The 23,813-nt window shown below is 39.2% G+C and overlaps 1 non-coding gene across 1 annotated transcript; it reads right to left on the bottom strand.

Moving 5' to 3' along the window:
* Positions 1–520: 520 nt before the first annotated feature.
* LOC128287175 (small nucleolar RNA R71) lies at positions 521–627 on the bottom strand. Its single transcript, XR_008277869.1, has one exon. It is a non-coding gene; the product is annotated as a small nucleolar RNA R71 (small nucleolar RNA).
* Positions 628–23,813: the final 23,186 nt, after the last annotated feature.

Below are 23,813 nucleotides of genomic sequence, written 5' to 3'. Positions count from 1 at the left end.
GTACATTTCGCAGAAATCAAAGAAAAATAAGGCGAAGCTTATGATACACAGAGAACGAGCAAGAAGACGATACTCAACCCCCAACCGAAGAGATGGCTGAAAACCAAGGCAATCAGCTACCTCCTGCAATTGCGGTTAATCAAAATCCTATTCCACGCACTATGTATGATTATGCTAAACCTTCTTTAATAGAATTGAATCGAGCATAGTTAAACCTACTGTAGCTGCAAATACTTTTGAATTAAAACCTAACACTATTCAAATGATACAGTAATTTGTTTAGTTTGATGGTTTGCAGGATGAGGATCCCAATGCTCATTTAGCCAACTTCTTAGAACTATGCGATACATTTAAAATTAATGGTGTCTCTGATGATGCCATTCGTCTTCGGTTATTCCCTTTTTCATTGAGGAACAAAGCTAAACAGTGGTTGAACTTGTTACCACGAGGGTCAATTACTACTTGGGAACAAATGACTGAAAAATTTTTACTAAAATATTTTTCGCCGGTTAAAACGGCTAAATTACGTAATGATATCTCTTCTTTTGTGTAGATGGATTTAGAAACGCCCTACGATGCATGGGAGAGATACAAGGACCTTTTGAGAAGGTGCCCTCACTATGGGTTACCGCTTTGGCTACAGGTTCAAACATTCCATAGTGGCCTGAATCCTTCGACTCGACAAATGGTTGACGCAGCTGTTGGCGGAACCATCAATAATAGAACTCCTGAAGATGCCTATGAGTTTATAGAGGAGATGTCACTGAATAACTATCAGTGGCAAGTCATGAGGACAAAGCCAACGAAAACAGTCGGTGTTTATAACGTCGATTCGGTCACCATGCTCTCTAATCAGGTAAAACTCTTAAATAAAAGGATTGATGGTTTTCTGAATTCTTCACAAGTTCACCTAGTGATACAGTGCGAAGCAAGTGGAGGTCGAAAACGAGCAATTAAACTTCATGGGTAATAATCCTCGACCTCAAAACAATCCATATAGTAACACTTACAATGCAGGTTGGAGGAACCACCCCAATTTCTCGTGGAGCGGTCAAGGAAATCAAAGACCACAACCACCTCCAAGCTACCAACAACCACCCTACCAACAGGAAAAGAAACCGAACCTTGAAGGGATGCTCTCAAAGTTTATTTCGGTGTCAGAAACTCGTTTCCTTTAAGTTATTCGAACTTACCTGGTACTCGTCTCGGTATCGTGTTTCGGTTATTCCGAAACCTTTCGTTTTCCTCATCAACCTCCAAAATTTGTTCCTCGGGGTCTATAACAATAAAAATAAATCATTAACACCTTACATCGTACTTTTTGAGTCTACGTTTCACCCCCGGTCCAAATGACCATTTTGCCCCTAACCTTTCACATTTTTACGATTTAGTCCCTAGGCTCGTATAATGGAATCCATGCAATTTCTACATTACCCGAGCCTAGCCAAATGTTCTTTCCTCTTATGGCAGCCCACATTTTTCCATTATTTCACATTTCTACCTTACATTTTACACTTTTTTTGCAAAAAGGTCCTTTTTAGGGGTTTTTTCGTGAAAATCACCTAGGAAACGATGTTTAACACATCTCCAAGCTCCATCTTCCTCCATAAACCATCAAAATAAAAGTAACTCATGCATGGGTAAATTTCTAAACATGAACCCTAGCATGAAATATGGGTAGAAATAGAGAGAGTAAGTTACCGAGATTTCAAAAATACGAAGAACATTAAAAACGGGGCTTGGGAGCACTTACTATTGAGCTTGAAAATGTTGAAAACCCTAGCTACGGTGACTTGATAATTTCGGCTAGACAAGGAAGAAGAATGGCTGATTTTTGCCTTCTTTTTCCCATTTTATTTCATTAAATTGCCAAATGACCAAAATGCCCTTAAGCCCTTTCTTTAAAATTTCATCCATACAAGCCCATTTTTGCCCAAAACCTTCTAATTAATATTCTAAAGCAATTTCATACAAATTACGTCTAAAACCCAAGTTTTTCAATTTATTCAATTTGGTCCCTAATGTCCAATTAGACACCTTACTCAAAGAATTCCTTCATGAAACTTTAGCACATGCATATTATCATATTCTAGACCTCATAAGAATCATAAAATAAATATTTTGATGTCGGATTTGTGGTCCCAAAACCACTATTCCGACTAGGCCCTATTTCGGGATGTTACATTTCTCCCCCCTTAGGGACTTTCGTCCTCGAAAGTCTTACCAGTAAACAGGTGTGGATATTAGCTTCTCATGGTTTCTTCCGGTTCCCATGTAGCTTCTTCTACACCGTGTCAATGCCATAAAACCTTTACCAAGGCCACATCTTTATTTCTCAACTATATAATCTTGCGAGCTAAAATCTTGACCGGTTCCTCGCCATAAGCCATATCCAGTCTAATCTCAATCTCTACCAGTGAAATCACATGAGTAGGGTCTGATCGATATCGCCTTAACATGGATACATGAAACACATCGTTAATCTTTTCCAATTCGGTTGGCAATGCCAATGATAGGCTAATGGTCCAACTCTTTCAGTGATATCGTACAGTCCTATAAATCGCGGACTCAGTTTGCCTTTTCGGCCAAAACTCAATACTTTTTTCCATGGAGGTTGTGACAGCCCAAAATTGACCCTAGTCGGAAGGTGGTCTCGGGACCACAAAAATGAGGCATAAAAATAATTAAAAATTTATTTTGATGCCTATAACATGAGTGTGCTCATGTATGACATTTTATGATGATTGATTTAGTGTTATAAGGGTGAATTCCACAAGAAAGGACTTAGTAATGAACTTTGAAAGTATGATAGGGAAATGTGTGATGACTAATTAAAGCATGCATGCAAAATAATGGACTTGCATGTCAAATTTCCCCTTTATAGGTGGTGGCCGGCCATGACAAGGAGGATGGGCTAAACATGTCATGAAACATGTTTTGTTGGTGCATTAGGGTGAAATAATAAACAAAGGTGTATGGGTGATAAAAAATGAAAAAAAAATGTGTGTGAGTGTGGTAATCCCCCCATTGCCGTGAGTTGTAGAGAAGGAAAGAAAAAATTTTGTTCATCCTTTCTTTGAGCCAAAACTAAGGAAGAAGGAGGATTTTGCTTCATGCTTGGTTTGGAAGAGATCTAGAAGGAGATTTGGCTAAGTTTGCATCAAGATTAAGGTATGTATGAGGTTGTGTTAGGAGTTTCATGCATGTTTTGGTTGCTAACTTGATGTGCATGTTAGCCATGGCTCAAATCTTTGTTAAGCCATGGAAATGGTATTTGGCCAAAGTTGTTATGGTGATAAAGCCATTGCATGCTAAGTGTGAAGCTTGATGATGATGCATGCAATGATGGATTGTCTACTCTTGAGTAAGATTTTGAGCTTTCTTTTGTTTTATCATGATTGAAGTTGAAAAGGAGCATGATTGTCATATTCGCCATGATGCATTCATGAGCATGGTTCATGCTTCTTGCATGTTAGTTAAAATTTGTGTTTTGGATGGCTATGGACACCTTGAAATTGGCCATGCTCATATATGTATATATATGTTTGCACATGATGTTTTGGTTATGAAGGAAGTGATGAATAAGTTTGTTTAAAGAAGAAGATGTTGAAGAATAATTGTGAAATTGTAAGCACATTCGCCTAGCACACATATGAGTGCTTGATGCTATATTGTAAGTTTTGAGCTACAATATGCAAAGCATTAACTAGTAAAATGCATGCTGTTTTTGTGTGGTATTAAGTGCATAATTGGCCTCAACATGGACAAGTATATTCGCCTTGGGTAGCCTATTGAAGGCCTTAGCTTTTCCTTGATGCTCGAATAAATTGTATTGAATTGCTTGATGTAGTATAAAATATGCATGACCATTGTGTATTCAAGCTAAAGGGTGGCCATATGACCATTTAAATTCCTTGTCATATTCGCCATAAGCTAGCACAATGAGGTTTTGATAAATTTAATTTGTTTGAATTAGCTCAAGAGCTAAGAGGGCCACAATTGGACAAGGGAAGGAAAAGTAATCGAATAGCCGTAAAAGCCGCTCGACAACATCCGAGGTAAGTCCTCAAGAAGTGACCTTACTTGAATTATGTGGAATGAAATATGGATGTATTGATTATTGATTTATGTGTGTATGAGTATTGAATGATACCGGGCTAAGTCCCGAAGGCGATTATGTTAGTGATTATAATTGTGTTTGAGCCTTAGTAACGAAAATAAATATGTATGTCCAATGATTATTGATGTATGTGTGCATGAGAAATTGAATGATATCGGGCTAAGCCCAAGACAATTATGCTGGAAATTATAACCGGGTTAAGACCAAGGCAATTGTGCTAGTGGATACATCCGGGCTAAGACCAAGGCATTCGTGCGAGTCATTCTATCCGGCTAAGACCAAGGCATTTGTGCAAATCGTGATATCCGGGTTAAGTCCGTAGGCCTTGGTGCGGGTTACCATAACGGGCTATGTCCCAAGGCGATTGATCGAGTAGCGACATCCGGTTAAACTCGAAGGTATGTGATTTGAAAATTATAAGCTTGCTGGAAAATTTCAGCTAATGCACTTGTGAAATTTCCCAATGACAAGGTAAGTGCGGTGTGTGCTTTATGCGCTAGGAGTAAGGCGTGTGAATATCCGCTCCTATGATGGAACGAGTTATCGGCCTTAATGAAGCCGTTATTTGTGTATGAACATAAGAGTTGGGATGGTGAAGTAAGTATGATTATGTGAATGTGCATTAATGAAATGATGCATTTAACTATGTGAATGTATTGCTGTAATTAGAGTTGATTATATTCCTTGAGACTTACTAAGCATAAAATGCTTACTCACCGCTTTGGCTCTCGTTTTCTAGATTTCGCTCAATAGCAATCGGATTCGGGATCGTTGAAGTCGAAGTCATCCACACTATCAAGCCCCCATTTTGGTATAAATTCTTGGTTGAACTTGAAATGGCATGTATAGGACTACCCTTGTTGGTTTAAATATGTTATGATGTATATGTGTACGGCCATGCGAAAATGGCTCGTAATAGTGAAGTATCAACTTAAACTATTTGCGGTTTGTATATATATATATGGTGTCATGATGTGATTATGAATTGGAAATGGGAATGTTGGTCACATGATCAGCCATTGGCATGGTTAAAATGATCATATGTGGACCTATGTAAGGCAAGACTAGTTGGTTCATGGAGACTACAAAATAGGTAAGACCTACCTTAAAACAGATGCTGCCAGCTGCAGTAACGTGAATGTGAAAAATCACCAAAATTTGTAGGAATGGTATTAAATAGTGAATCAGCTATGTAAATGAACATTGATGAGTCTATTTTCATATGGAAGAAACGAAATGGTCATAGGAGTTACATGTTAAGAGATATTAAAGCTATTGTGAGACAGGGCCAGAACGGTTTCTGGGTTCCCTGTCACAACTTTAAAAATTTATTATAAATTATCCAGAAAGAATTAGGAGACATACCTTATATTTAAAGATTCCATTTTGAGTCTAGTTTCATTAGAAACAAACGGCACCAGCATTAAAGCCCTGTACAGAGAGATATTCAAGTTATACCGCGCGAAGGTCAGAGCAGTCGATCCCTGTAACATGGGTGACTTTAACTAATAAACTGTACCAATTGGCCCGACCAAAAATTCTAGAAATAAATCCATGGATGGATATATGAGTCTAAATTCAGGGAAAATTTACGAAACCAGTTTCCGAGTTTTGAAACTCGAGATATGATTTTTAAGGCGACAGTGACGCAGTTTTTCCAGCCTGACTGGAAATGTCCAATGGATGGGCAAAACAAGTGAACTTGGCTTGCTAACCCCTCGTGTCCGACACCGGCGATGGTCTCGGGTTCGGGGTGTTACAGAGATACTTTCAAGCATACTCTATCTCTAACTTGGAACTCAATATCTTTTCTTTTCAAATCAGCCTCTAACTTGGAACTTAATATCTTTTCTTTTCAAATTAGCATATGACTTTTGCCTATCCAATGCCGCTTTTAAACAGTCTCGTTTCACTTTAACTTTTCCTTCAGTTTCTTTGATCAGATTAACCCTGTGAATCTGACTTTCCTTGAGTTCTATCTAATACAATGGAGTTCAGCACTTTCTGCCATACAAGGCCTCGTAAGGTGCCATCTTCAAACTCGTTTGAAAACTATTGTTGTAGGCAAATTTTACCAATGATAAATATATTTCCCAGCTACCCTGAAATTCAAGGATGCAACATCGTAACATATCCTCAAGGACCTGAATTGTCCACTCAGACTGACCATCGGTCTGTAGGTGAAAAGCTATACTAAAGCTCAACTTTGTACCCAAGGCTTCTTGTAACTTCTTCTAGAATCTCGAAGTGAATCTCGAGTCTCTGTTTGAAATAATCGACAGTAGTACTCTATGTAATTTCACAATTTTAGATATATACAAGTCGACCAATCTATCAAGAAAGTAATATATTCTTACCGGAATGAAATGAGCCGACTTTGTCAACTTATCCACCACAACCCATATAGCATCTTTCTTTTTCGGGGTCAATAGCAAACCTGTCACAAAATCCATAGTAACTTTGTCCCACTTCCATTTGGGGACCATCACAGGCTGTAACAAACCTGAAGGTACTTGATTTCAGCTTTGACTTGCTGACATATCAAGCATTTCGATACAAATTCAGAAATGTTTTTTTTCTTGCTGTTCCACCAATATATTTTCTTCAAATCATTGTACATCTTGGTACTTCCCGGATGAATAGACAAAAGGCTATCATGTGCTTCTTGCAAGTTTTCTAAATAAGCTCATCATCTTTGGGTATACAAACCTTATCTTTGAACATCAAACATCCATCAGGACCGATTCAAAAATCTAATTTAATGCCCGACTCACATTGAATTCTTTTAGCTTGTAAGTCACTGTCATTAGTTTGAGCATCATAAATTTCCTACAGAAATGTCGGCCTAGCTTCTAGCTCTGCCAAAACTGAACCATCATCAAGCAACGCCAATTGAGCATCCATAGCTCTCAGTATAAATAAGGATTTTTTTCTTAAAATATCGGCAACCACATTCGCCTTTCCCGAGTGATAGTCAATGGTCAGCTCATAATCTTTAATTAATTCTAACCATCTCCGCTGTCTCAGATTTAGTTCTTTTTAATTCATCAAATACTTCAAACTCTTATGGTCGGTAAATATACGACAAGTCTCAACATACAAATAATGCCTCCAAATTTTCAAGGAAAAAACAATAGTGGAAAGCTCTAGATATTGCATCGGATTGTTCTTCTCGTATGGCTTCAACTATCGTGAAGCATAGGCTATCACCTTGCCATCTTGCATAAGTACACATCCCAATTCATTTAAGGATGCATCACTATAGACCACAAACTCTTTTCCTGGCTCAAGTAACACTAAGACAAGAGCTTCAGTCAGCAATGTCTTTAACCTCTCGAAACTCTGCTGACACTTTTCTGTCCATTCAAACTTAACGTCTTTCTGTAGCAACCTCACCATTCGAGTTGCTATCATAGAGAATGCTTTTAAAAATATTCAGTAGTAACCGGCTAAACCCAAAAAGCTTTTAACCTCGACTGCATTTTTAGGCAATTTCCATTCAAAAATGGCAGAGATCTTACTTGGATCAACTCGGATGCCTTCACCTAAAACAATATGACCCAAAAACCCAACTTCTTGGAGCCAAAACTCACTCTTGCTAAACTTAGCATACAGTTGTTTTTCCCGTAAGGTCTGCAACACAGTTCTTAGATGCTTCGCATGCTCTGTCTCATCTTTGGAATAAATCAAAATTTTGTCAATGAACACAACAACGAAATTATCCAAGTATGGCTGAAAGATTCTATTCATTAGGTCCATGAATACGACCGGTGCATTTGTTAACCCAAATGGCGTGACAAGAATTTCATAGTGGCTGTACCTCATTCTGAAAGCTGTCTTAGGCACGTCCGATTCCTTAACTCATAACTGATAGTAGCTGGACCTCAAGTCTATCTTAGAGAACACGGTGGCTCCTCTCAACTGGTCGAACAAGTCATCGATCCTTGGCAAAGGATACTTATTCTTGATGGTTACCTTGTTCAACTACCGATAATCTATACATAGCCTCAATGAACCGTCTTTCTTCTTTACAAACAATACGGAGGCACCCAAGGTGAAAAGCTTGGCCTTGCAAAACCTTTATCCGTTAGCTCTTGCAATTGTGCTTTTAACTCTTTTAGCTCGGTTGGTGCCATTCTGTACGAAGTAATAGAAATGGGAGCTGTTCCTGGAACCAATTCAATACCAAACTCTATCTCTCTTTCAGGAGGTAATCCGGGTAATTCTTCTGGGAACACATCTGGATATTCACATACTATTGGCACCGACTCAATCTTCAACTCTGTTTCCTTAGTGTTCAATACAAAAGCAAGGTAGGCTTCATACCCTTTTCTCATATATCTCTGAGCAACCATCGTTGGGATTACAACAAGCGGCGTACCCAATTCTCTTAAATCAACCTGCAAAATCTCACCATCTAGGCATTTCAATTCAATATACTTGCTACCACAGTTGATAACTACATCATTCAGGGTTAAGCAATCCATACCAAGTATTACATCAAACTCATCAAATGGTAACAACATAAGGTTAGCCGGAAAGCATTGACCATGAATCGTCAAAGGACAATTTTTACAGACTTTATCAATTAGGACTAATTTTCCAAATGGGTTCGACACTCTAATAATAAATTTCGTAGGTTCAATGGGTATATTCATATTAGACATCAATCTCATGCAAATGTATGAATGCATCGACCTGGGATCAATTAAGGTAACAACACTTGTATTAAAAAAAGAAAAAGTAGTCGTAGTAACGCCAGGAGCAGAGGCTTCCTCTCGAGCGCATATTGCATACGTTCTTTCAGGGGCTCGAGCCTCTAACTTTGCGGCATCTTTAGTCGTAACTCGATTGCCACTAGCACTTTCAGGATATCTAGGACGTCTACCTTGTGCAATGGGAGCACTCAACTTCGGGGCTACTTCCACTTCTTTTTCATTCCGCTCTGGGCAGTCCTTGAGGAAGTGGTCAAGAGAACCACATTTGGAACATGCACCGCTCTTCATTCGGCACTCTCTGGAGTGAAATTTGTTGCAGCTTTTACACTTTGGCTTTTGGTCATCTACACTCCCCACACTAGTCACCATCGGGGAGGAAGACTTCTAATTGCGTCGTTTGGAGCCTCTCATTCTACCCGAATATCCTACCGATAAAGTGGAGCGTTCATGTTGGCTCCTTGATTTCTTTGTAGGAAACGAGAGCGACTTACCGCTGGATCTCTTGCCCGAAACTCGAGCCTCTCTCTTTGCTTGCTTTCTTTCATTATTGAGCTCCTCAGCCTTCTTGGCCTAATCAGCTAATGCGGCGAACTCCCATATCTCAAGAATCCCAATCAACAGCTTGATTTCCTCATTCAGACCTTCCTCAAAACGTTTGAACATTTCTGACTCAGTTTGAACCTATTCAGTGGCATACTGACTTAGCCTTACAAACTCCCTTTCGTATTCTACTACAGTCCTTTTTCTTTACTTGAGTTCCAAAAACTCCTTTCGTTTCGAGTCTAAGAACCTTTGACTGGTGTATTTCTTCTTAAACTTTACTTGGAAAAATTCCCAAGTGATGTTTTCCTTTGGAACCACGGAAGATATAGTCTTCCACCAATGGTATGCAGTATCCTTCAGGAGAGACATGGCACACTTTAAGCACTCCTCAGGTGTGCACGATAATTCATCTAATACCCGAGTAGTATTCTCGAGCCAAAACTCGGCTTTTTCAGCATCATCGTCGATCTTAGCTCTAAATTCCTCAGCCCCATATTTTCTAAGTTTATCTAGAGTGGCCTTACCAAATCTTACAAGTGTCATGCCTCGTGGCAAATCCTCATCAGGTTGGTTAGGGGGCAGGGGAGGTCGTGGAATATTGGGGCGATTCCTCAAATAATCCCCAAACCATTCATCCATCACGTCAAAGAATGTGGCTCTGGTCTCTTCCCAACCTTCAGACAAAAGCCTTCTACTACTAGAAACAGCTTGTTGTACGAAAGCTAGAGCATGGCTCTCGGCTCTCTCAGACTCATCTTGAGCTTGATTGGAAGACATTTACTATATTGAAAACAATTTAAATAGTTAGAAGATGTCACACTATCAATGTTAGAATAATGGCATGTATAGAAGTATTCAATACTTTTTACGGTAGTCCTAGAACCGACTAAATCGTAGCTCTGAAACCACTAAATGTAACATCCCTCACCCATATCCAACACCGGGATAGGGTTCGACGCATTACTGGACTTAAACCTTCACCAACATACAAACTCAGGTCACCAAATTTTCCCTAAAATTAAAACTTTTCAAACACATGCGTACCATCCCTTATACAGGCCTTCGAGGCCTAAAACATACACCGGGGTGGTTCGAGACAAAACCAAGAACTTTCAATAAACTTTGGGCAGCTTAATAAATTCTCTTATTTTAGTGAGTCACACGCCCGTATGGGTAGGGCCGTGCGATCACACACGCCCGTGTAGCTTGGGACACGCATGTGTTCTTAGCCTGTGTAACTCTTTGTTTATGATGTCAGCATGCATTTAGGGGCACACGGCCAAGACACATGCCCGTGTGTCTAGCCCGTGCTCAAAACTGACTTCAAATTTTAGGTGCAAGGGACGTACAGCCATACCACACAACCATGGGGGTGATCCGTGTGTCTACCCGTGTGGACCTTGTAGGGCTGTTTTCGAATCCTTTGGTCACCCTCTATCAACCAATCACACTTATAGGTTATCTTAATACATAATAAGGCCAGATTATATACCTATATATAACCTTGATAAACCTCATTGCATGTAAACCTCATATCCTCGGTTTTATACATGCTAGGTTAATTCCCTTTTCGTATTAAGGGTTTCCATGTCTTATTGACTCATTTAAGATTGGCTCATTCTTATAACCCATTGCCAATTATATTCAAGCCATCCCATGTAAACATAAACATGCATAGATTTATAGGTCATAGCCTACTTCAAAATGAGCCAATTCCCATGGCCATATACAAATAGATGTGTATATCTTTACATGTCTTCATTATGGTTAATCGAATGACATATCTAACAAAATAAACCAAGAGCCTTATAAATGCCATTGAACAAAATAAAAGTGCCTATATACCAAAGCTGGACTAGTTGATAGTATGTTGACTCTCCAACCGTCTTTCAATCTTTACGAGTACTCGAGCTCTGTAAGATAGGGAAAAGAGACGGGTAAGCATTTACATGCTTAGTAAGCCCGAATAACTGGAAAGTAAACTTACCGATTAATTAGCATACAACCATATTATGAAAATAAACCAACAAGAATGAAATAGTTTCCCTATCACATACATTCAATCAACAAGTTAGTCGCAATAATAATGCACCATGTAATTTGTCTTAGATGAGCTCATCATTCATCATTTCATTTATATACATCATATTAATCCCATTGAGTTTCTAGGAAATCTCAATGGATTATCCATTATCCATCAAATCATAAGAATGATCATTTCAAGTATGCACTCCCGCAAATCTCACATCTTACGGTGGGATTACCAGTCTACGCTAAATCACTTGTATCATAAACTCATAAGGTAAAGTCGAGATTACCATTCTAGGCTAAATCCCTTATAGTGATAAGCACCCTTAATGAGCTCGGATCTAAATTACCAGTCCAGGCTAAATTTAGACCCTAACCGGATTACCCGTCCGAGCTAAATCCACAATACACACATATTCTTCGAAAGGCTCGATCACTCAAGGAACACCTGTCCGGGCTAGATCCTTTTTATATTTGAGATCAACGGATTACCCATTTGGGCTAAATCCTTTCTACAACACACAGGATCTCAAGTCATGTAAGCCATGGTTTATCCATCAAATTTCCTTTTCAACCTTAATCGGACATTTATCAACATGTCATTGTTAAGGATATATTTCATAGATTTTCATGCTATCATCAAATGCAATTACCATACATTCATAAATCATGCAATGAAGCATACTATGAGTTTACTTTAAGCTATTCAAACTTACCTAGTACTCGTCTCGGTATCGTGTTTCGGTTATTCTAAAACCTTTTGTTTTCCTCGATTGACCTCTGAATTTTGTTCCTCGGGGTCTATAACAATAAAAACAAATCATTAACACCTCACATTGTAGTTTTTGAGTCTACATTTCACCCCCGGTCCAAATGACCGTTTTGACCCTAACCTTTCACATTTTTACGATTTAGTCCCTAGGCTCGTATAATGGAATGCATGCAATTTCTACATTACCCGAGCCTAGCCAAATGTTCTTTCCTCTTATGGCAGCCCACATTTTTCCATTATTTCACATTTTTACCTCACATTTAACACCTTTTGCAAAAAGGTCCTTTTTGGGTTGTTTTTTCATAAAAATCACCTAGGAATGGATGTTTAACACAGATCCAACTTCCATATTTGTCCATAAACCATCAAAATACAAGTAACTCATGCATGGGTAAATTTCAAAACAAGAACCCTAGCATGAAATATGGGTAGAAATAGAGAGAGTAAGCTACCGAGATTTTAAAAATACTAAGAACATTAAAAACGGGGCTTGGGAGCACTTAATATTGAGCTTGAAAATGTTGAAAGCTATGGTGACTTGAGAATTTCGGCTGGACAAGGAAGAAGAATGGTTGATTTTTGCCTTCTTTTTACCATTTTATTTCATTAAATTACCAAATGACCAAAATGCCCTTAAGCCCTTTCTTTAAAATCTCATCCATACAAGCCCATTTTTGCCCAGAAACATAGAAATTAGGCAAATTTATCCTCAAGACCTAATTAATATTCTAAAGCAATTTCATACAAATTACTTCTAAAACCCAAGTTTTGCAATTTATTCAATTTGGTCCCTAATGTCCAATTGGATAACTTACTCAAAAAATTCCTTCATGAAACTTTAACACATGCATATTCTCATATTCTAGGCCTCATAATAATTATTAAATAAATCTTTTGATGTCGGATTTGTGGTCCCGAAACCACTATTCTGACTAGGCCCTATTTCGGGATGTTATAGATAATTTCAGCAAATATGGATGATAATGGCCAATTTTCATGCTTTTGTTTTATTTAATTAATAATTATTAACTAAATACCAATTTTGCCCTTAATGAAAACATTATCAAAACATTAACATTAGGCCATTTATGTCCATGCATTAATTAAATGGTATTACTGCATCATAAGGACCCCACATATATAAAACATAACAATTTAGCAATTTAACAAATAGCTAGCCACTTATGCATTTTACGCGATTAGGTCCTTTTTGCAAATTAAGCACACAATAGATAAAATTTTCATACAAAACATTCACACATGATAATTCATGTAACACCCCTTACCCGTACTCGAGGCCGAGATAAGGTACGAGGCATTACCGGACAAACATACAAACATTAAACTAAAATACGGGCCATAAAATTTCATTATATTTTTCAAAACGTTCATTCACTTACACATAGTCCCTTATTTGAGTCTACGAAGTCCAAAACATACTTTAGAAAGGGTTCAGGACTAAACCGAGAACTTACAAAAATCTTGGAAATTTCATGCTTTAAGGCTCCACACACTGTGTCCCAAAGTCGTGTTCCATACATTTGAGACACATGGTCGTGTCTCTGCTATGTGGAATATACCTAGGCTATTTTCCAAGCTTTGGTCAACCTTAATCTCTTACACACTTATACAAAATCAAAAGCATATAACATGGTATTCATTTAATGATTAAATATTCTCAATTAAACCACAAACATAGCATTTGTATGTCATCATACATGTCTATCTCATACTCATTTTACCTTGTTTATTATAGTACCACTTATACATTTATACCGGATTATCATCTTACCAAATATCTTCAACTTAATCATCAAGCATTCATATTTAAAACTAGATCATATCTTTATAAAATACCACAATTCAGATCATAAAATAACATGTTTGCCTGAAACATTTCAATTCAACTCCATACCCAACAAGAATTACATTGAGACTAGTCATATATATATATATATATATATATATATACATGTCATGATACATATCATTCTCTTTCTGTTTTCTTATAAACACATATCATTTATTTCATTATATCAATATTTCATATACCATAGTTTCCATGTATTCCACATCCTTAATGTATATAGCATTCTTGAAAGTACGATTTCACAATTTACTAATAAATGCTCACATCAAACTGTCCACACGAGTCATAGTCACTTACTTATTTATAATTCGAGCTAAAGAGCTCCAAATTAAGATCCGTAAATTTTCCCTAAAACTAGACTCACATATCTTTCCACCATAAAATTTTTATAATTTTTTATTTAGCCAATTAGTACATTTTATTCATTAAAATTTCCCCTGTTTCACATTCTGACAGTTCTGCCCTCTCTTCACAAAAAATTAATTATCTCACAATACAGAACTCGGATAATGTTCTTGTTGATTTATCTTGAAAATATACTCATTAGGGATTTTAAAAATATAAGTTTAAGCCTCTAATTATTTTTATCCAAATTTTTGTGATTTTCCAAAGTCAGAACAGGGGATCACGTAATCATTCTGAACCAGTCTCACAAAAACATAAATATCTCAAAATATAGAACTCCTTTTCTTGCGCTGTTTCTTTTATATGAAAATAGACTCATTAAGCTTTAATTTTATATCTCAATCATTCTCTGATCAAATTTCTACTAGTTTTGGTGATTTTTAAAAATCACGTCACTGCTGCTGTCCAAAACAGTTTTATTGCTAATTCACTCTTTCACACTTTCTTTGTATTAACCTCATTTTAACATACATATCACAAATCATTTTCACCACATTTCATACATCACAAGTATAGGCCCATGATCACAAGGTCACCATAAAATCATCCTCATGTATAACTTACTTGTTTATAACCTTACCACATCCTGGTCACTTAATGAACGCATCATTCACATAACCAAGTTCCTGCACTTATTCATCACAAAACTCACAAAGCAATACATAGAGAGTCTCCCGGTGAACATTTCGGATCGATCCTCTATACTTGGTGGTTTCAGCATATAGCTCCACCCATCATATAGTTCGGCTCTCTTGTACACATGGTGAACACTCAGTACCACCCATGTGACCTAGCCAATTTATCTCGTAACTCTCTTGTCTACATGGTGTCCTTCACCTGGAACCATGCATTGTAACGCCCCGAACCCGAGACCATCGCCGGTGTCGGACGCGAGGGGTTAACAAGCCAAGTTCATTTGTTTTGCCCATCCATTTGACATTTCCAGTCAGGCTGGAAAACTGCGTCACTGTCGCCTTAAAAATCATATCTCGAGTTTCAAAACTTGGAAACTGGTTTCGTAAATTTTCCCTGAATTTAGACTCATATATCCATCCATGGTTTTATTTCTATAATTTTTGGTCGGGCCAATTGGTACAGTTTATTAGTTAAAGTCACCCATGTTACAGGGATCGACTGCTCTGACCTTCGCGCGGTATAACTTGAATATCTCTCTGTACAGGGATTTAATGCTGGTGCCGTTTGTTTCTAATGAAACTATACTCAAAATGGAATCTGTACATATAAGGTATGTCTCCTAATTATTTCTGGATAATTTATAGTAAATTTTTAAAGTTGCGACAGGGAACCCAGAAACCGTTCTGGCCCTGTCTCACAATAGCTTTAATATCTCTTAACATGTAACTCCTATGACCATTTCGTTTCTTCCATATGAAAATAGACTCATCAAGGTTCATTTACATAGCTTATTCACTATTTAATTCCATTCCTACGAATTTTGGTGATTTTTCACATTCACGTCACTGCAGCTGGCAGCATCTGTTTTTAAGGTAGGTCTTACCTATTTGGTAGTCTCCATGAACCAACTAGTCTTGCCATACATAGGTTCATATATGATCATTTTAACCATGCCAATGGCTGATCATGTGACCAACATTCCCATTTCCAAGCCATAGCCACATCATGACACCAAATATATATATATACAAACCACAATTAGTCTAAGTCGATGCTTCACTTTTACGAGCCATTTTCGCATGGCCGTATATATATACATCACAACATATTCAACCAACAAGGGTAGTCCTATACATGCCATTTCAAAGTTCAACCAAAATTTATACCAAAATAGAGGCGTGGATAGTGTGGATGACTTCGACTTTATTGATCCCGAATCCGATTGCTATCGAGCGAAATCTATAAAACAGAGGGCCAAAGTAACGGGTAAGCATTTTTTATGCTTAGTAAGTCTCAAGGAATATAATCAACTCTAATTACAGCAATACATTCACATAGCCACATGCATCATTTCATTAATACGCATTCTTACTTCACACTTCATCATTATATACTTTCACAAAGTATCAATCAATTCGATAACTGAAATTCATTAGTCGACTGAGCGAATGATACTCAAACATGTCGACTTTCCAATGCACATATAACGTACCTTATCCTTTGGGCTTTTCGAGTGTACGTACTAATTGAATTCATTACAGCAACCAACACTCACCTCCAGCCCAAGATTCTTGAATATAACCGGATATAATCACGTGCACAAATGCCTTCGGTCTTAGCCGGATAGAATAACTTCATACGAATGCCTTGGTCTTAGCCGGATATAGCCACTAGCACAATTGCCTTCGGTCTTAACCGGATATAATTTCCAGCATAATTGTCCTCGGGGCTTAGCCGGATATCATTCAATTTCTCATGTACACATACATCAATAATCATTGGACATACATATTTCATTTTCGTTACTAAGGCTCAAACGCACATATATTCACAAGCATATTCGCCTTCGGGACTTAGCCCGGGTATCATTCAATTTCTCATACACACATAAATCAATAATCATACACATTCATACTTCATCTCACATAATTCAAGTAAGGTCACTTCTTGAGGACTTACCTCGGATGTTGTCGAACGGCTTTTTCGGCTATTCGATCACTTTTTCCTTCCCCTTGTCCAATTGTGGCCCTCTTAGCTCTTGAGCTAATTCAAACAAATTCAATTTATTAAAACCTTATTGTGCTTGCTTATGGCGAATATGACAAGGAGTTTAAATGGTCATATGGCCACTCTTTAGCTTGAATACACAATGGTCATGCACATTTTATACTACATCAAGCAATTCAATACAATTTATTTGAGCATCAAGGAAAAGCTAAGGCCTTCAATAGGCTACCCAAGGCCGAATATTCATGTACATGTTGAGGCCAATTATGCACTTAATACCTCACAAAAACAGCATGCATTTTACTAGTTAATGCTTTGCACATTGTGGCTCAAAACTTATAATATAGCATCAAGCACTTATATGTGTGCTAGGCCGAATTGTGCTTGCAATTTCACAAGCATTCTTCAACATCTTCTTCTTTAAACCAATATATTCATCACTTACTTCATAGCCAAAACATCATGTGCAAACATATATATACATATATGAGCATGGCCGAATTTCAAGGTGTCCATAGCCATCCAAAATACAAATTTTAACTAACATGCAAGAAGCATGAACCATGCTCATGAATGCATCATGGCCGAATATGACAATCATGCTCCTTTCAACTTCAATCATGGTTAAACACAAAAAGAAAACTCAAAATCTTACTCAAGAGTAGACAATCCATCATTGCATGCATCATTATCAAGCTTCACACTTAGCATGCAATGGCTTTATCACCATAACAACTTTGGCCAAATACCATTTCCATGGCATTACAAAGATTTGAGCCATGGCTAACATGCACATCAAGTTAGCAACCAAAACATGCATGAAACTCCTAACACAACCTCATACATACCTTAATCTTGATGCCAATTTAGCCAAATCACCTTCTAGATCTCTTCTAAACCAAGCATGAAGCAAAAATCCTCTTTCTTCCCCTTATGATTTTCGCCAAAAGGATGAGAAAGGATGAACACAACAAAATTTTTTCTTCCTCTTTCTCAACTCACGGCAAGGGGGGGATTACCACACTCACACACATTTTTTTTCATTTTTATCACCCATACACCTTTGTTTATTATTTCACCCTAATGCACCAACAAAACATGTTTCATGACATGTTTAGCCCATCCTCCTTGTCATGGCCGGCCACCACCTATAAAGGGGAATTTGACATGCAAGTCCATTATTTTGCATGCATGCTTTAATTAGTCATCACACATTTCCCCATCATACTTTCAAAGTTCACTACTAGGTCCTTTCTAGTGAAATTCACCTTTATAACACTAAACCAATCATCAAAAATGTCATACATGAATACACACATATTATAGGCATCGAAATAAATTTTAAATTATTTTTATGCCTCGGTTTTGTGGTCCCGAGACCACCTTCCGACTAGGGTCAACTTTGGGCTGTCACAACTCTCCCCACTTAAGAAATTTTCGTCCCGAAAATCTTACCGTAAATAGGCTTGGATATCGCTCTTTCATAGAGTTCTCGGTCTCCCAAGTAGCTTCTTCTATCCGTGCTTGAGCCATAACACTTTCACTAGCGGAACCCGCTTGTTTCGCAACTCTTTCACTTCTCGTGATAGGATACGAATCGGTTCTTCCTCATAACTCATATTAGCTTGAATTTCAATTTCGATGGACTAATCACGTGCGATGGATCGGATCTATAGCGTCGAAGCATCGAAGCGTGAAAGACATCGTGAACCTTTTGAGTTCAGGGGCAAAATCTAACGATATGCCTTTGGACCGACTCGCTCGATATCTCATATGGCCCAATGAACCTCGGGCTCAACTTGCCCTTACTAGAACACGAGTATCTTTTTCCAAGGCGATACCTTGAGAAACACTTTATCACCCACGATACTCGATATCCTTACGCTTCAGATCCGCGTCGACTTCTCGACGATCGGAGGCTATCTTGAGACTTTCACGGATTACTTTCACTTTACGCTCAGCATCCCTAATCAAATCCACCCGAAAATCTTGCTTTCACCGAGCTCGGTCCAAAACAATGGTGTACGGCATTTACGACCGTACAAGGCCTCGTAGGGTGCCATCTTAATACTTGATTGAAAGTTGTTGTTGTAAGCGAATTCAATCAACGGCAAATACCGCTCCCATGAACCACTAAACTCGAGGACGCAACATCTTAACATATCCTCAAGTATCTGAATTATCCGCTCGGATTGACCATCGGTTTGGGGGTGAAAGGCGGTCTTTGAAATGCAACTTGGTACCCAAAGCTTCTTGCAACTTTTTCCAAAATCGCGAGGTAAATCTCGGATCTCTATCCGACACGATGGAAATAGGCACCCCGTGTAATCTCACAATCTGAGAAACGTACAATTCAACTAATTTGTCCATTGAAAAGTCCGTACGTACGGGGACAAAGTGGGCCGACTTAGTCAATCGATCTACCACGACCCAAACCGCATCCTTCTTACTTGCTCACAATGGCAGTCCGGATACAAAGTCCATTGTGACTCGATCCCATTTCCACTCGGGTATCGTGATTGGCTGAAGTAATCCTGAAGGCACCTGATGTTCCGCTTTCACTTGTTGACATATTAAACATCTCGAAACAAAGTCGGAGATGTCTCGCTTCATACCATGCCACCAAAACCAACGTTTCAAATCATTGTACATCTTCGTACTCCCCGGGTGGATTGCCATTCGGCTACAATGGGCTTCATTCAGAATTATCGAAATGAGTTCCGAATTCTTTGGGACACACAGATGACTTTTGAACCTCAAACAATCGTCATCGTCGATTTGAAACTCCGAGTCCTTGTTCGGAACACACGCAGCCCGTTTTGCAACCAACTCGTCGTCGACTTTCTGAGCTTCTCGAATTTGGTGTGTCAATAATGATTTGGCTTTCAATTCAGCCACTAACACACTGTCAGATCGGACAGACAAGTGCACATTCATCACTCGTAAAGTGAATAACGACTTACGACTCAAGGCATCCGCAACCACATTCGCCTTTCCCGGTGATAGTCAATGATCACTCATAATCCTTTAACAACTCGAGCCAACGTCTTTGTCGCAGATTTAAGTCTCTTTGGGTCATCAAATATTTGAGACTTTTGTGATCCGAGTATACATGGCACCTTTCACCAAATAAGTAATGTCGCCAAATCTTCAAGGCGAATACGATGGCGGCCAATTCGAGATCATGAGTCGGATAATTTTTCTCATGTGGCTTTAATTGCCTCGACGCATAGGCCACAACTCGACCTTCTTGCATTAATACGCAACCTAACCCAAGTAGAGAGGCGTCGCTATAGATGACAAACTCTTTTTGGGACTCGGGTTGCACTAGAATTGGGGCTTCAGTCAAATAAGTTTTCATTGATCGAAACTTTTTGGCATTTCTCCGTCCATTCGAACTTAACATCCTTTTGGAGTAACCGTCATCATCGCGTAGCTATCGTTGAGAAGCCTTTACAAATCGTCAAGAATAACCTAGCAAGCCCCAAAAGCTCGAACCTCAAGTAATATTTCTGAGGCTTCCAATTAAGTATGGCTGAAATTTTATTCGGGTTGACTCGAATACCCGATGAATACCACATGACCCAAGAAGCTAACCTCTCTTAACCGAACTCACACTTCTTGAACTTAGCATATAATTGCTTATCCCGTAAAATTTGCAAAGACTAACCGCGGTGTTCAAGATGTTCGGTCTCATTTCTTGAATAGACCAAGATGTCATCAATGAACACGACTACGAATCGATCCAAATATGGTCTAAAGATCCGATTCATTAAATCCATAAATCTGTAGGGCATTAGTGAGCCCAAACGGCATCACTAGGAACTCATAGTGACCATATCTTGTTTCAAGGCGGTCTTGGGTACGTCCGAATCTCGGATTCGCAATTGATAATAGCCCGATCTCAAATCTATTTTCGAGAACACTGAGGCTCCCTTCAGTTGATCGAACAAGTCATCGATACGTGGTAACGGATATTTGTTCTTTATAGTCGCTTTATTAAGCTGACGATAGTCGATGCACAGCCGCATGGTTCCATCCTTCTTTTTCACAAACAACACTGGCGCACCCCAAGGCGAGAAAGTCGGGCGAGCAAAACCTCTATCCACCAATTCTTGCAACTGAGCTTTCAACTCCTTTAATTCCGTTGGTGCCATACGATACGGAGCTATCGAAATTGGAGTGGTACCGGTACCAATTTGATGCCAAATTCTATTTCCGAACAGTGGTAAACCGGCAATTCTTCGGGAAAACATCCGGTATTCACAAACCACGGCACAGATTCGGGTTTCTTTTTCGATTCCTTGTCATCGAAGCACGACGCAAGGTACACTTCGCACCCTTTTCTTACATATTTCGGGCCAACATCGGCGATATTACGGTGGCAACTCCATTAAATCCAGTAGACTCAACCCGAATTATTTCATTATTCGCGCACCTCAAATCGATAGTCTTGCTCTTGCAATTTACAACCGCATCATGCATGGTCAACCAATCCAAACCAAGAATAACGTCGAACTCATCGAAGGGCAAAAGCATCAAGTCCGCCGGAAAACAAGAACCTCGGAACACTAGGGGACTTTTCTTGCACACTTTGTTGACAAGCACGTAATGACCCAAGGGTTTGACACCGAATTACAAACTCAGAGACTCAATGGGCAAAGTCTTCTTTGGATGCTAAGGTTTCACATATATATGAATGAGTAGAACCGGGGTCAATCAAAGCAATCACATTTGTATTGAAAAGAGTGAAAGTACCGGAATAACATCCGAGAGGCAGATCCTCAAGGCGTGCTGCGATGGCATAAGTCCTAGCAGAGCACGAGCCTCGGATCGATGGTAGCATCTCTAGATCCTCTCGACCGCCACGACATTGCCCATATTTCTAGGTGGCCTACCTCGGCAAATGGTAGCACCCGGGTTTGCACTCGACTTACATTACATTCATGCATCCTCGGGCAATCCTTCATAAAGTGGTCGACCGATCCACACTTATAGCAGAGCGATCACGAAACCAACAGCTCCCGAATGCCATTTGCCACAATGTGGACACTCCGCCTCTCTCGCGATCATTTCCACCACCGCGATCGAGTGACTCGTGTGGTCACAGGGGTCGATCGCGTCCTCGTCTAGAAAAGCCCAAACGCTCTAGACCGGCTCACATCATCTCGAAATCTCTTCGATGCTTGTTGAAGAGACTTTCCGAGGACCTCTTTCGAATTCTCCGGTTCCCACATCAGCTTTTTGTTTCTCCTTTCTAAGCTCTTGACTTTACAAGCTCGCTCAACAAGTACTACGAACTCTCGTATCTCGAGGATGCCAACAAACATCCTTATATCATCATTCAGCCCATCCTCGAAGCATTTACACATAATAGCTTGGACGAAATGCATTCTCGCTGCGTCTGGCTAAGCCTCACAAATTTTCGTTCGTAGTCGGTAATCGACATCGAACCTTGCTTAAGATCAAGGAATTCCCTCCGCTTTTGGTCGATGAATCTCGATCGATATACTTTTTTGAACTCGGTTTGAAAGAATTCCCAAGTCACTTGCTCTCTAGGCACCACAAGTCGAGTACTCCACCAATAGTAGGCGGACTCGCGTAGCAAGGAGATGGTACACTTTAAGCACTCATCGGGTGTACAGGATAGCTCATCAAGCACCGGATAGTGTTATCTAACCAAAATTCAGCTCGCTTCGGCATCATCATCATCCGTAGCCTTAAATTCAGTGGCCCCATGTTTTGAATCCTATCGATCGGGGCTTACTTGAGCTTATTTGGTCGATCCACGGAGGTATTGTAGGTCTTGGGGTTGCATTTGTCGGGAATGGAGGTTGTGGAACAGTAGTGTTGGTTCGAATGTATTGATTAAACCATTCGTTCATCACACTATAAAAGGCTTGCCTAGCCTCGTCATTAGGATTGCTGGCCATAGGTTGAGAGTCCGTTGTCCCTGTCCCTTGCGGAGCAGCGCCACACTCTCCACATCATCGCTATCGCTTCGGTTGGGATCGGGATCCATTGCTATAAACAAACACAAAGTCAAATTGTCAAAATCACCACACTATCGATTCAACATTTAATGGCATGTATAGCTAGACCCCAAACACATCACGGTAGTCCTAGAATCGACTAAACCGTGGCTCTGATACCAATAAAATTGTAACGCCCCGAACCCGAGACCATCGCCGGTGTCGGACGCAAGGGGTTAACCAGCCAAGTTCACTTGTTTTGCCCATCCATTTGACATTTCCAGTCAGGCTGGAAAACTGCGTCACTGTCGCCTTAAAAATCATATCTCGAGTTTCAAAACTCAGAAACTACTTTCGCAAATTTTCCCTGAATTTAGACTCATATATCCATCCATGGTTTTATTTCTAGAATTTTTGGTCGGGCCAATTGGTACAGTTTATTAGTTAAAGTCACCCATGTTACAGGGAATGACTGCTCTGACCTTTGCGCGGTATAACTTGAATATCTCTCTGTACAGGGCTTTAATGCTGGTGCCGTTTGTTTCTAATGAAACTAGACTCAAAATTCAATCTTTAAATATAAGGTATGTCTCCTAATTCTTTCTGGATAATTTATAGTAAATTTTTAAAGTTTCGACAGGGAACCCAGAAACCGTTCTGGCCCTGTCTCACAATAGCTTTAATATCTCTTAACATGTAACTCCTATGACCATTTAGTTTCTTCCATATGAAAATAGACTCA

The sequence above is a fragment of the Gossypium arboreum genome, chromosome 13, assembly GCF_025698485.1.
Source record: "Gossypium arboreum isolate Shixiya-1 chromosome 13, ASM2569848v2, whole genome shotgun sequence".
In the NCBI taxonomy this organism is placed as follows: Eukaryota; Viridiplantae; Streptophyta; class Magnoliopsida; order Malvales; family Malvaceae; genus Gossypium; species Gossypium arboreum.
This window is presented reverse-complemented; position numbering and strand designations above follow the sequence as displayed.